The 12,500-nt window shown below is 43.5% G+C and overlaps 1 long non-coding RNA gene across 1 annotated transcript in view; it reads right to left on the bottom strand.

Annotated features, from left to right (window-relative positions):
- Positions 1-6,801, bottom strand: part of LOC143285158 (uncharacterized) — an 8,082-nt gene extending 1,281 nt beyond the window's left edge. The window contains exons 1-2 of the long non-coding RNA XR_013055669.1: positions 6,704-6,801; positions 4,718-4,807 (exon numbers count right to left, since the gene is read on the bottom strand). This is a non-coding gene — a long non-coding RNA (uncharacterized LOC143285158). The remainder of the gene's footprint in view (positions 1-4,717; positions 4,808-6,703) is intronic.
- Between the last annotated feature and the right edge of the window lie 5,699 nt (positions 6,802-12,500).

The following is a 12,500-nucleotide window of genomic DNA, read 5'->3' as shown; positions in this document are numbered from 1 at the left end:
CTCATGGAGAATCAGAACAAGAATAATAATTATTTTTTTTTTTTTAAAAGGGCCCTCCAAACCAGCAAACAACTAAAACGCAAAATCTCGAATCGAGCCAGAATAGCTGTCAGTCAGTAGCTGTGTCAGACTTCCATTCAAGCGAAACTTATATATATATATATATATATATATATATATATATATACATATAAATATAGATATAGATATATCTATATCTTACGACCTGGTTTACCTGTTTGTATTTGTATTTCTTTTTATCACAACAAATTTCTCTGTGTGAAATTCGGGCTGGTGAGAGCGCGCTGGTACACTACAGCGCCCCCCCCCCCCCCCCCCCCCCCCCCCCCTCCTTTTTTTTTTTTCTTTTTTTTCTTTTTTTCCTGCGTGCGGTTTTATTTGTTTTTTCCTATCGAAGTGGATTTTTCTACAGAATTTTGCCAGGAACAACCCTTTTGTTGCCGTGGGTTCTTTTACGTGTGCTAAGTACATGCGGCACACGGGACCTCGGTTTATCGTCTCATCCAAATGACTAGCGTCCAGACCACCACTTAAGGTCCAGTGGAGAGGGAGAAAATATCGGCGGCTGAGCCGTGATTCGAACCAGCGCGCTCAGATTCTCTGGCTTCCTAGGCGGAAGCGTTACCTCTAGGCCATCACTCCTAGTGCCTGGACCAGTAACGAATCACGTGTCAGTATGATCACGCCGATCAGCGAAGATAAATATCGGTCCTCCCTCCCACGCTCCACCCACCCACCCACTCCCCATCCACCCTCCCACTCCCCACCCACCCTCCCACGCTCCACCCACCCACCCACGCTCCACCCACCCACCCACTCCCCATCCACCCTCCCACTCCCCATCCACCCTCCCACTCCCCATCCACCCTCCCACTCCCCATCCACCCACCCACTCCCCATCCACCCTCCCACTCCCCACCCACCCTCCCATGCTCCCACCCACCCTCCCACTCCCCATCCACCCACCCTCCCATGCTCCACCCACCCTCCCACTCCCCACCCACCCTCCCATGCTCCACCACCCACCCTCCCATGCTCCACCCACCCTCCCACTCCCCATCCACCCTCCCACTCCCCATCCACCCTCCCACTCCCCACCCACCCTCCCATGCTCCACCCACCCTCCCATGCTCCACCCACCCTCCCACTCCCCATCCACCCTCCCACTCCCCATCCACCCTCCCACTCCCCACCCACCCTCCCATGCTCCACCCACCCTCCCACTCCCCATCCACCCATGCTCCACCCACCCTCCCACTCCCCATCCACCCTCCCACTCCCCATCCACCCTCCCATGCTCCACCCACCCACCCACGCTTTAAAAAAAAGAAAGATGTTACTAAAAAAATGTTGGTCAGGATCAGATCCGTGAACGGACGCAATAGCCAAGTGGTGGTCAAAACATTCTGCTTTCAGTCTGGGTTCTAATCTCGGTCACAGAACCTGGTGAGTTAAGTAAGGATGGAGATTTTTTTTTTTTTCCTTCCAATCTCTCAGGTCAACAGATGGACAGACCTGCCAGTGTCCGTCCCCCTTTTGTAACGAAATGCGCATGCATAAGATCAAAATACCGCGTTAAATATCCCGTGATCTATATCAGCATGCAGTTGGTAATGGAAACAATAACTTATCCAGCAGACACACCCCGAAGAAACGAAACGAAATGTGGCTGCCTGTGTTGGCGGGGGCAAAAACTGTCATGCATGCAATACATGCCCGCTCTCGTATACAAATGAACGTGGAAGTTGCAGAAGACGACCTTTTTCCTTCAAACGAATGAGAACAACATTGAGCCAGAGTGTGTGTGTGTGTGTGTGTGTGTGTGTGTGTGTGTGTGTGTGTGTGTGTGTGTGTGTGTGTGTGTGTGTGTGTCTGTCTGCCTGTCTGTCTGTCTGTGCAGAAATGCAAACGTGCATTGTAGAAGGTCATATAGGATACAGAGGGAGACCGGCAAGCAGACAGACAGACATGCAAAAAACAGACGCAGAGAAGAACAGACGATTTTTTTTCGGTTTGTTTCCTGTTCATATGTGTTTTTTGGTGGGTGTCCAATTGACGTTATTTACAGACCAGCCATGGTTCCAAATCGAAGCTGAAAATGAAAAGAAAATGAAAAAAACAAAAAGAATCACCAAAACAAGAATAAACACAAAATAAGCCAGACATGCTCACAAAGAAAAAAACAACGAGATTGAGAAAGGGGGAAGGGAGGGTGATAGAAAACGAGAGAGAGAGAGAGAGAGAGGGAGACACACACACACACACACACACACACACACACACACACACACACACACACACACTCACACACACTCACACACAGAGTAACAGATAGAAAGAACACAGAGAGAGAAGAGACATAGAGAGAGAGAAGAGAGAGAGAGAAGAGACAATGAGAGAGAGAAGAGACGGAGAGAGAGAAGAGACACAGAGAGAGAGAGACAGACAGAGAGAGAGAGAAGAGACAGAGAGACAGAGAGAAGAGAGAGAAGAGACAAAGAGAGAGAGAAGAGACAAAGAGAAAGAGAGAGAAGAGACAGAGAGAGAGACAGAGAGAGAAGAGACAGAGAGAGAGAGACACAGAGAGAGACAGAAGAGACACACAGAGAAGAGACACAGAGAGAGAGAGGGAAGAGACACAGAGAGAGAGAGGGAAGAGACACAGAGAGAGAAGAGACTGAAAGAGAGAGAGAGGAGACAGAAAGAGAGAGAGAGAAGAGACACAGAGAGAGGAGACACACAGAGAGAGAAGAGACACAGAGAGAGACAGAGAGAGAGAAGAGACAGACAGAGACAGAGACACAGAGCGAAAGAGACAGAAAGAGAGAGAGAAAGAGAAGAGAGAGAGAGAAGAGACAGAGAAAGAGAGAGACAGAGAGAGAGAGAGAAGAGACAGAGAGAAAGAGACAGAGAGACACACCCACACACAGAGAAAAAGAGAAGAAACAGAGAGAGAGAGAGAGAGAGAGAAGAGACAGAGAGAGAGAGAGAGAAGAGGGAGACAGAGAGAGAGAGAAGAGACAAAGAAAGAGAGACAGAGAAAGAAAGAGAAAGAGACAGAGAATGGGAGAGAGAGAGAGAGAGAGGAAGAAAGAAAGAGAATGGGAATGAGGAGAAACTTTATGAAGCAATCTAGTCAGGAGAAAGTGGCGTTCACAAAGAACCGAAACAAAAAGCAGGAAGCAACGTTATAAAAACTATAGAAAAAAAAAAGAAGAAGAAAGAAAGACAGAAAAAAGGGAGGTAATAGGAAAGACAAAACGAAAGAAAGAAAGAAAGAAGGAAAAGAAAAAGAAAGAAAAAATAACAAATTAAGGATTAAAGAAAAAAAAAAGAGAGATAAAATGAAAGGTCGGAGAAAGAACGCATGAAAAAAAAGAAAATGAAAATTTAGGGATAAAGCACAAAAAGGGCAGAAAGAAAGGAAATAATAAAACAAAAACAAAACAAAAAAGAAAGAAAAATAAAGCACGAACAGACAGGCAAAAGAAGGAAAGAAAGACAGACAAAACCCCCCAAAAAAACAAGAAACAAAAATAGATAAATAAGTACAAACAAAAACCAAAAAAAACTACACATACAAAAACTAGAGTTAGAACCATGAGGGGAAGGAAAAAACAACAACAACAACAACAACAACAACATCCCACGAAAGAAAAAAAAAAGAAGGAAGAAGCAGAGAAGACAAGAAAGAAAGACAGGAAGAAAAGAAAGAGGAAAAGAAAGACCCCGCAATAAAGCCCTCCTTATAATGGAGGCTGTCTTGCACTTTGGACAGGAGGGGGGTAGCATTGAGGCTGAAGTATGGAGGAGGGACGGTTGGAGGGTTTGATGATTAATTTTGGTGCTCCTTCCTTCAGAAACTGATAGAGAGAAGGAAGAGGAGAAGGAAGAGGAGGAGAAGAAGAAGAAGAAAATCGACGACGGAAAACGTGCAGAAAGAAGACGAGGAAGAAGTGGAGAGAAAGAGAAGAATAAGTATTGGAGGAATGTAGATAGATTTAATCATTGAGTGCGTTTCTGTTTCTGTCTTTATCTCTGTCTTTCTGTCTGTCTTTCTCTGTGGGGGAAAAAAATCCTCGATTTGTGCAAGAATCGAACACTTGAACACTCGCTTCATAGTCAGTCGCTCTACCACTATGCCACCGATCGATCTCATTGTCCACACATCTTACGTTTCAGTTTCCAGGAGATGTCAAACAATGTGGACCTGTCCGTACACTCTGCACCACGTCTTACAAAGAAGAGAAGTGGATGCATCATCTTCTCATACAGACACAACGCGCTAGTCAGTTTCAGTTTCAGTTTCAGTAGCTCAAGGAGGCGTCACTGCGTTCGGACAAATCCATATACGCTACACCACATCTGCCAAGCAGATGCCTGACCAGCAGCGTAACCCAACGCGCTTAGTCAGGCCTTGAGGAAAAAAAAAAAAAAAAGTTCAAGTCAAGTCAACGATATTATCACCAATGAGAAATTCACACGCTGTGTTCTTGCACGTGCTCACAATACAAACATAAAACATACTTTTAAAAAGACGTGTATGTGCCTCTACGCACAGTACTTGCACAATTATGCGCATGCCCAGCAAATTAAACGGATAGGATGATGGCACAGCAAAGATAAGCAAATAAGGCAGACAAAAAACATCAAATTACATACGTAAGATTTACGTATTTACAGTAAACTAACTTACCATCTCGCTTTGAAAGGCAGTGACTTGGTAATCGCAGTTCTTGCTGTTCGTATGCACTGACCATGGCCCCCCGCAGCAACCACAAGCCACCTGAAGATGACAGGGGTTACGTTTCAAGATCTCCCTTCAAAGATGACAGTCATATAAATGTACAAAGGCTCACACAATGTTTCTGTAGCTGCTTCCAAAGAGGGCGTATGACCTTCGCCGTGTCACTTGCGGATCATCAACGTACTTGTACTGAAATGGGAGAGAGAGAGAGAGAGAGAGACAGAGACAGAGACAGAGAGACAGAGAGAGAGTACGAACTTTTTGTTTATTGAAGGAAGTGGAATGAGCATGCATATGCTTTTTTTTTTTTTTTTTTACATCCAGCCCTCAGGGCAAAAAGAAATTAAATAAAAATATTCACAAAATAAAAATAATTTTTTTTTTATAGAAATAAAACCTGACATTCAAAATACACTCAAATGCGCAGTAAACATTTACAGGTACATAATGAGAATACTTGCATTCATGATAAAAATGAACACACACACACACACACACACACACACACACACACACACACACACATATATATATATATATATATATATATAGAGAGAGAGAGAGAGAGAGAGAGAGAGAGGACGAATGGATGAGGGAGGAAAGACAATGAGTCTTTTTGGGGAGGTTGGGGGAGGGGAGGCGGTGGATGGTTGCTTGTTCGCAAGATTGCTTTTCATTCCAAGCGTTCACAGTTGTGCTTTTCTTGAACATTGCAATGCTTTACGCTGTTGATGTTTGACTGTGAAGACACCCGTCATATGACTTGTATGTTCCTTTCCTTTTTTTGTGTCCTGAGACATGACTTAATTGATATAACATTTTCTTCTTATCATCGTAGGAAAAATATCATTTCCCAATGTGTTATTTCGAAATGTTTCCATGACTTTTTTTTCGTTTCCTGTCAGTTAGCAGGTAACACTGTATCATGACCATAAAAAAACATGTATTTTCCTTTAAAATGTTGATGGGTGAAATCAGGGATTATGGACACAACGGGTAAGAGAAGGAGGGGTATCACTGCTCTAGTTTGATCCTCTCTCTTCTTCCATCCTTTCTTTTTTTTTTCTCCCCCCTCGCCCCCCCACCCCCCCCCCCCCCCCTCCCACCCCCTTCTTTTTCTTTCTTTGTACTGTTTTCTTTCATACCCCAGTCTGGGTAACACAACAGAAAACTCTTGCACATTCCGTTAGTCTGGCACCCGTGATGAAGCCGTTCACTTGGTTTACGTGTGGTGTTTGTTTAGAAATGAGCACTTTACTGGAAGCCTAATATCGCTTCTCCTCCAACCGATTGAAACGCTTCGGAGAGATTTTTCTTACCTCCCTTGCCTTACCCGCCTTCCATTCCTTCCTTACCTCCCTTGCCCTCCTTTTGTTCCCGTTTCCTGTGGACGTGTGAAGGAGTGGCCACTTTTTCTTGCAAGAGCGGAGAAAACTGTTGGTCCCTTTAATTGTTTTCCTCCCTATCTTCTCTCAGCCCCTCGTTCGTTACTTTAAGTGTGTGTGTGTGTGTGTGTGTGTGTGTGTGTGTGTGCGCGCGCGCTTATATAGAAGAACAGAAGAATAGAATATGTCTTTACTACCAAGTGTACCGGAGGTCACAAGGAATATTGGGGGCGTGGGGTGTGGAGGGGGGATAGTACATAACAAGATACGAACATAAATCGAAAATCATACACAAACACAGATACAGTAGAAATTAGGATACATACAAGTGCATATCAATATAAAAACTTGTGCATACTCACGCATACACGCACTGCACACACACACACACACACACACACACACACACACACACACACACACACACACACACACACACACGTTCGAACAGAAGCTGCATATTGCATGTGGATGGGACTGATGACTAGATATTCGGGTAGATGGTTGTTGGTTGCACGAAGTGAGATCTCAAAACACTGGACTCACCTACCTGTTCCCTAACACGCAGCAGCGTGTCACGATCATAATTATTGTAAGATCGCAGCTGTTTCCCTAACACACATAAACAGAATCCAACACAAAATAAACAGGACGGCTATCCCCGTGTCGCCATTGGTCGGCGCCATCTTGAATGCATGCACACATCCAGGTACATTTGTTTGTGTATGCATGTCTGTCGTTGTGTGTGTGTGTGTGGGGGGGGGGGGGGGGGGGGGGGGGGCATGCATGCGCGTGCCTACTTTTTTCGAAGCTACAATAATCTGTATCTTGTAGGACCTTCACTTCTCTTCTTTCTTGTTGTTGAATAACACAGACCCATTGACTCGTAAGCTGTGAACACTGATCCGCGAAACTGGGTCACGTGAAAAGCCAGATGACCAGCACATATACCCCCTGCCCCCCCCCCCCCCCCCCAACCCATCTACCCCCTGCCCCCCCTGCCCCCCCCTGCCCCCCCCCTGCCCCCCCCCAACCCATCTACCCCCTACCCCCCCCCCCCCCAACCCCCCTCCCGCGCACCCCCAGCCCCCCTCTGTACCCCACGCACCCGTTGTGTGATCAGGGGTTGACTGTTTTGGTGGCTGTGGTTCAGGCTACACCCTGTGATTTCCTTCAGTGTTTTCCTCATTGTCTCAGCCATCTCCAGGCAAACTTACCCCTGCAGAGAGGAAGGTCAGAATGATGCTGATCATGTTCTTCTTCTGTTCGCAGTCTCGGTGTGATTCTTGACCGGTTTCTTTCTCTCCAGCAGCACATTTCCAAGATCCGTAAAGCTGCCTGTCTGGAATTGCTGAAGAGCCAGTTCCGTCCTCTCTAATCTGGCAACCAATACACTTGTGAGCGCTTTTATTCTCTCGGGGATGGATTACTGTAATTCTCATTTGGCCCTTCTTCCCAAACGTCTGTTAGATAAGCTTTATTAACGAATCCAGAATAACGCTGGCAGACGCAGAGCTTCTAAAACTGACCTAGTTTCTCCTCGCCTTTGGTCTCTCCACTGGTTGCTTGTTTCCGATCGAACAGACTACTATCTACCCACTCTGACTTATTCTGCAGTCAGCGTCTCTGGACAAGAGTATCTGTCTGAACTCCTCCGAAGCTATACACTGTCTTGTCATCTCCTCTGTTTTTTAATGCTAGACTTAGGATATCTCATATCAGAACTAAAACCTAAGGACACAGATCTTTCTTTTCCCCTTTCTTTTCATGTCCCAAAGACGTGGAACAGACTCCATGACAACCTCCGACACTCTGGCTCCCTAGCCTTTTTAAGAATCCTGGCCTCAGAACTCGTCTCTTCTCTCTGCAATGAGTCTTGGTGTGTTATGATGATGATGATGATGATGATGATGATGATGATGATGATGGTGGTGGTGGTGGTGGTGGTGGTGGTGGTGGTGATGATGATGGTGATGGTGATGATGATGATGGTGATGATGATGGTGATGGTGATGGTGATGATTCTTCTTCTGATGATGATGATGATGGTGATGATGATGATGGTTATGATGGTGATGATGATGATTCTGATGATGATGGTGATGATGATGATTCTGATGCTTGTTGTTTTGCGCAGTGTAAGAAGTCATCCTTCGTTATGAGAGAAATTAATGGGATTTTCCTGATATGGAAATTCACCCCTTTGAAGCTAACTGGAACCGAAACCGTATTTCTGACATCTGTCTGTGTCCATCACCGCGTCCAATTCCCCCTCTTTCACTTTTCACTTCTTTCATCTGTTCAGAGTTCTTTTTTTTTTCTTTTTCTTTTTTTTTCATGCTGACCACAAAATCTTTTCTGTGATATCTCTGACACCAGTTCTAGCTCGTTTTTCTTCTTCTCAATTTCTTTCATGATTCATTTTATTTATTTATTTTTATTTATAGTTTTATTCAATTTTGCTACAGAAGTGGCGACGCCGTCTGTCCATACTTGTGAGGAATTCTGCAGTCCTGTTCATCGTTTGAAGACAACCCTGTATCTGTATTATCTGGGCTTTTCTCTTTTTCTTTTCTGTTCTTTCTTTCTTTCTTTTCTATCTCTTTCTTTCTTTCTTTCTTTTTCTTTCTTTCTTTTTTTCTCTCTCTCTCTCTCTCTCTCTCTTTCTTTCTCCTGTTTTCATCTTCTGTATTAACTTCTTTCTTACTTTATTTCTGCCGTTTCCTTGTGATTTCTTTCTATCTTCTATCTTTCTTCAGTTATATTTCGTCGCTTTCTGTCTTAATTATTTTTCTATGTATTTTTATAATCAAAAATTTTAAAAACATTTTTTTTTCAAATGGAAATTTGTAGAGGTGTTTATTTTACATGAAAAGTAAGAAAACGTTTCATATCTCCTTCTTTTTTTTCTGTTTTCCCCTTCCTTCCTTCCTTTCTTCCTTCCTTTCTATTTTCGAATTTCGTTTTGTGTTCACCCCTTATCCTTGTGTTGCCCCTTCTTCTTCTTCTTCTTCTTCTTCTTCTTCTTCTTCTTCTTCTTATGGTTCTTTCTTATGAAAAAGAAGATAGTAAGTACCAGTATCTTTCACCTCCACACCAGCTATCCCCTACATACATAACTTTCCAATGACCCTTTGCTGAGTGCATAATCTATTGTTAATGGACAATTCTAGTTGCTGTTCTCATCCGTCGTTATTACTTTTTCTTTTTTCTTTTCTTTTTTTAAATCTTTTTTTCATTTATTTTATTTTTTTGTTTCATTAAATGGGCAGAATTGTAAAAACGCCTTCACTGTGCCTAATTCTTTACCCATTAAAGATTCAGTTAATCAGTCAATCTTCTTCTTCTTCTTCTTTTTTCTCATGAAAAAGAATATAGTAAGTACTGATCTTTGTCACCTCCACACTAGCTGTCCCTACATCCATAACATCAAAACGACTCTCTACTGTGTGTATACTCATTGGTAGCGTACAGCGGTCTATGTTGTCAAAGTGCGAGACTGTCGCCAATGAGGTGTTCGTTGAATAAAGAATTCAGTATGACGTCACTGAATTAAAATGATTTTTCAAAAAAGTACACAAAGAGTATTTAATCGTGGTTCTCGGAAGAAAAAAGAAAATCGCATCATTATATCACTGTGGTGTTTGCTACACACGCACACACACACACACACACACACACACACACACACACACACACACACACACACACATATATATATATAATAATAATAATAATTATATTTACATCTCTCTCTCTCTCTCTCTCTCTCTCTCTCTCTCTGATTCTTACTCATGAACGTTCTGCGAAACGAGCACTATAGACGAAAATATAAAAATAAACCAGCATACAACCAAGCAACATGTGATAATGAATGAATGAATAAATAAGCAAATAAATAACTGAATGAATAAATGAATAAATAGATAGATAATAAATAAATAGATGAATGAATGAATGAATAGATAAACAAACAAATAAATGAATTAAGCAAAAAAACTAAATAAATAAAATAAAAGACAGGCAGACAAACAGACAGGCAAACATTCAGACAAACATTACACACAGCGACTCTGCCCCAAGGAACGATAATCTCAAGCCTTCGAGAGAAGTAAAAAAAAAAAAAATATACAAAAAAAACAGTCAGCCACTGGTTATCAGCTCCTGTCAAAACCCGGAACGAGTTAGCGCGTGCGCATGCGCAGCAACAAACAGCTCGGCTTTCCGCCGACAGCGTGCGATATGTAATCTGACGTCAATCACATGAAAGAGGAACATAGAGAGCGAAGGGAAGCTTTTGCCAAGGAGTCTGCTTTTTACGCTGGGTCGATTTCAGAAACGTTGTCAAAATATGTTAAGTATTTCTGTCAGAAATGACCCGAGATGAACTTTGTGTTTGTTTGCTTGTTTGTTTTCACTTATTCGTTCGTTCATTCATTGAGAAGAAGAAAAAATGGAAGGAATAAATGGAGAATGAACTTTGTATTCGTGCAAAATAATTATTAAGGAGAACTCGGTGTCGCAAATATTTGCTTATCTGCGCTGCTGCTTTTGTTGCTGTTGTGCTTTTCTTCTTCTTCTTCTTCTTCTTCTTCTTCTTCTTCTTCTTCTTCTTTTTCTGTTGCTTCTCTGTTACGTCTGTTGTTATTATCACAACTGATACTGCTGCTTCTACCGCCACCACCACCACCACCACCACTTCTGCTGCTACTACTACTGCTGCTGCCTAGCACTACAGCCTCTGCTATTACTACTACTACATCTACAATTGTGGCTGCTGTTTATCTATTTCATTTCCTCATATGATAAACGTAACATTTCTGCTCCTGTTCAGTTATCGTTGCTGCTGCAGATAATTAACCTGCTATTGTCGGGTTTGTTGACCTGTTGCTGCTTCTGCTGTGTTACTATGTACTCTTATATACGAGTTCTGCTGCTGTTACGAACATAATGCTGCAACTGCTAACCTTCCAGCGTTGCTGCGGCTGCTGCTATTAATCTGTTGCGCCGCAGTAGTTGCTACTGCTGCTATTAGCGTGCGCTACGCTACTGTTGCTGCTGCTACTGCTTCTGCTGCTGCTGCTACTTCTTCTGATGCTTTTGAGCTAGTACTGTTTCTGTTGCTGCTGCCATTACTCTTTTCCTCACTAATCGTGTGCTGATTTACGCCTCCTACATAGCCCGCAGCATATCGATTAATAAGTATATTTACGTGTATAGTATATTGTCTGTGCCCTGTTGAACTCTTACTAAGTGATTGATAGTAACCTGTCATGGAAAGGCGAGTATGCACTAACTTTCTCGCTCAATATTGAATTTACCAATGTCACCGGCGGTCCTGCCCCCCCCCCTCTCCTCCCCTCCTTCCCCCGGCCCCTATACATATCCACACGTGCACTACGTTTGGTTTGATGTGGTATACTTTCGTCTGGTTCAGTTTACCTAAGTTCACACTTTTTTCGTGTAGTTCAGTTCATAGACTTTGGTTTACTTTACAGGGAAACTGATGAATGTTGCAAGGTTAGTCACCCGCACATGAAAGAGAGACATACTCAGAGCAGGATCATAATTTATACATTCGTTTTGTTGTGTTGAAAGTCATGATGAAATCGTGTCCTTTTGTTTGGTGCTCTCTCTCTCTCTCTCTCTCTCTCTCTCTCTCTCTCTCTCTCTCTCTCTCTCTCTCTCTCTGACTCTTATTCAGCATATCTAGATATCTCTGTCTGCTTTCTTTTCTGTCTGTATGCGTGTATATCTGCCTCTCCTGTATCTCTCTCTCCACCTTCCCTTTGTGTGTACGTATACGTGTTCACGCGCAGGTATGTATGTGTGCGTGCGCGTGCGTGCGCGTGTGCTTACATGTGTGTGTGTGTGTGTGCGTGTGTGTATGCGTGTGTGTGTGTGTGTGTGTGTGTGTGTGTGTGTGTGTGTGTGTGTGTGTGTGTGTGTGTGTGTGACTGTCTGTGTATGTCGTGTATGTCTGAAGAAAGAGACAATAAACAGAGACTGGGAGGTATTTTGTCTGACGTTTTATGCGCACGCGCGTACGTGCGTGTCAGGGAGAAACAAGGGTGAGGCTGCCAGGACGTCTGTGGCACAAACAGAACAGCCTGTCTTTAAAATACCGACCACGGCTAACCTCCTGGTCTCAGAAGATGTCTAGACTCTGCACGTAGGAACGTCATTGATCTTGGAAGATCGGGAAGCCCGACAGGGATATTAGCAACATTGTCTCCATCTTTTCGTCCGTAATATAAGTTAAACTGCCTCGTTACTAGGACGGACGGAATGATGGTGGGAGGGGGTGGGTGGGTGGGTGGGTGGGAGGGAGGAGAGAGGTGGGTGGT

This window comes from Babylonia areolata, chromosome 8 (genome assembly GCF_041734735.1).
Source record: "Babylonia areolata isolate BAREFJ2019XMU chromosome 8, ASM4173473v1, whole genome shotgun sequence".
Lineage (NCBI taxonomy): Eukaryota > Metazoa > Mollusca > Gastropoda > Neogastropoda > Buccinidae > Babylonia > Babylonia areolata.
The sequence above is the reverse complement of the archived record's forward strand: the minus strand, read 5'-3'. Positions and strand labels throughout refer to the sequence as shown.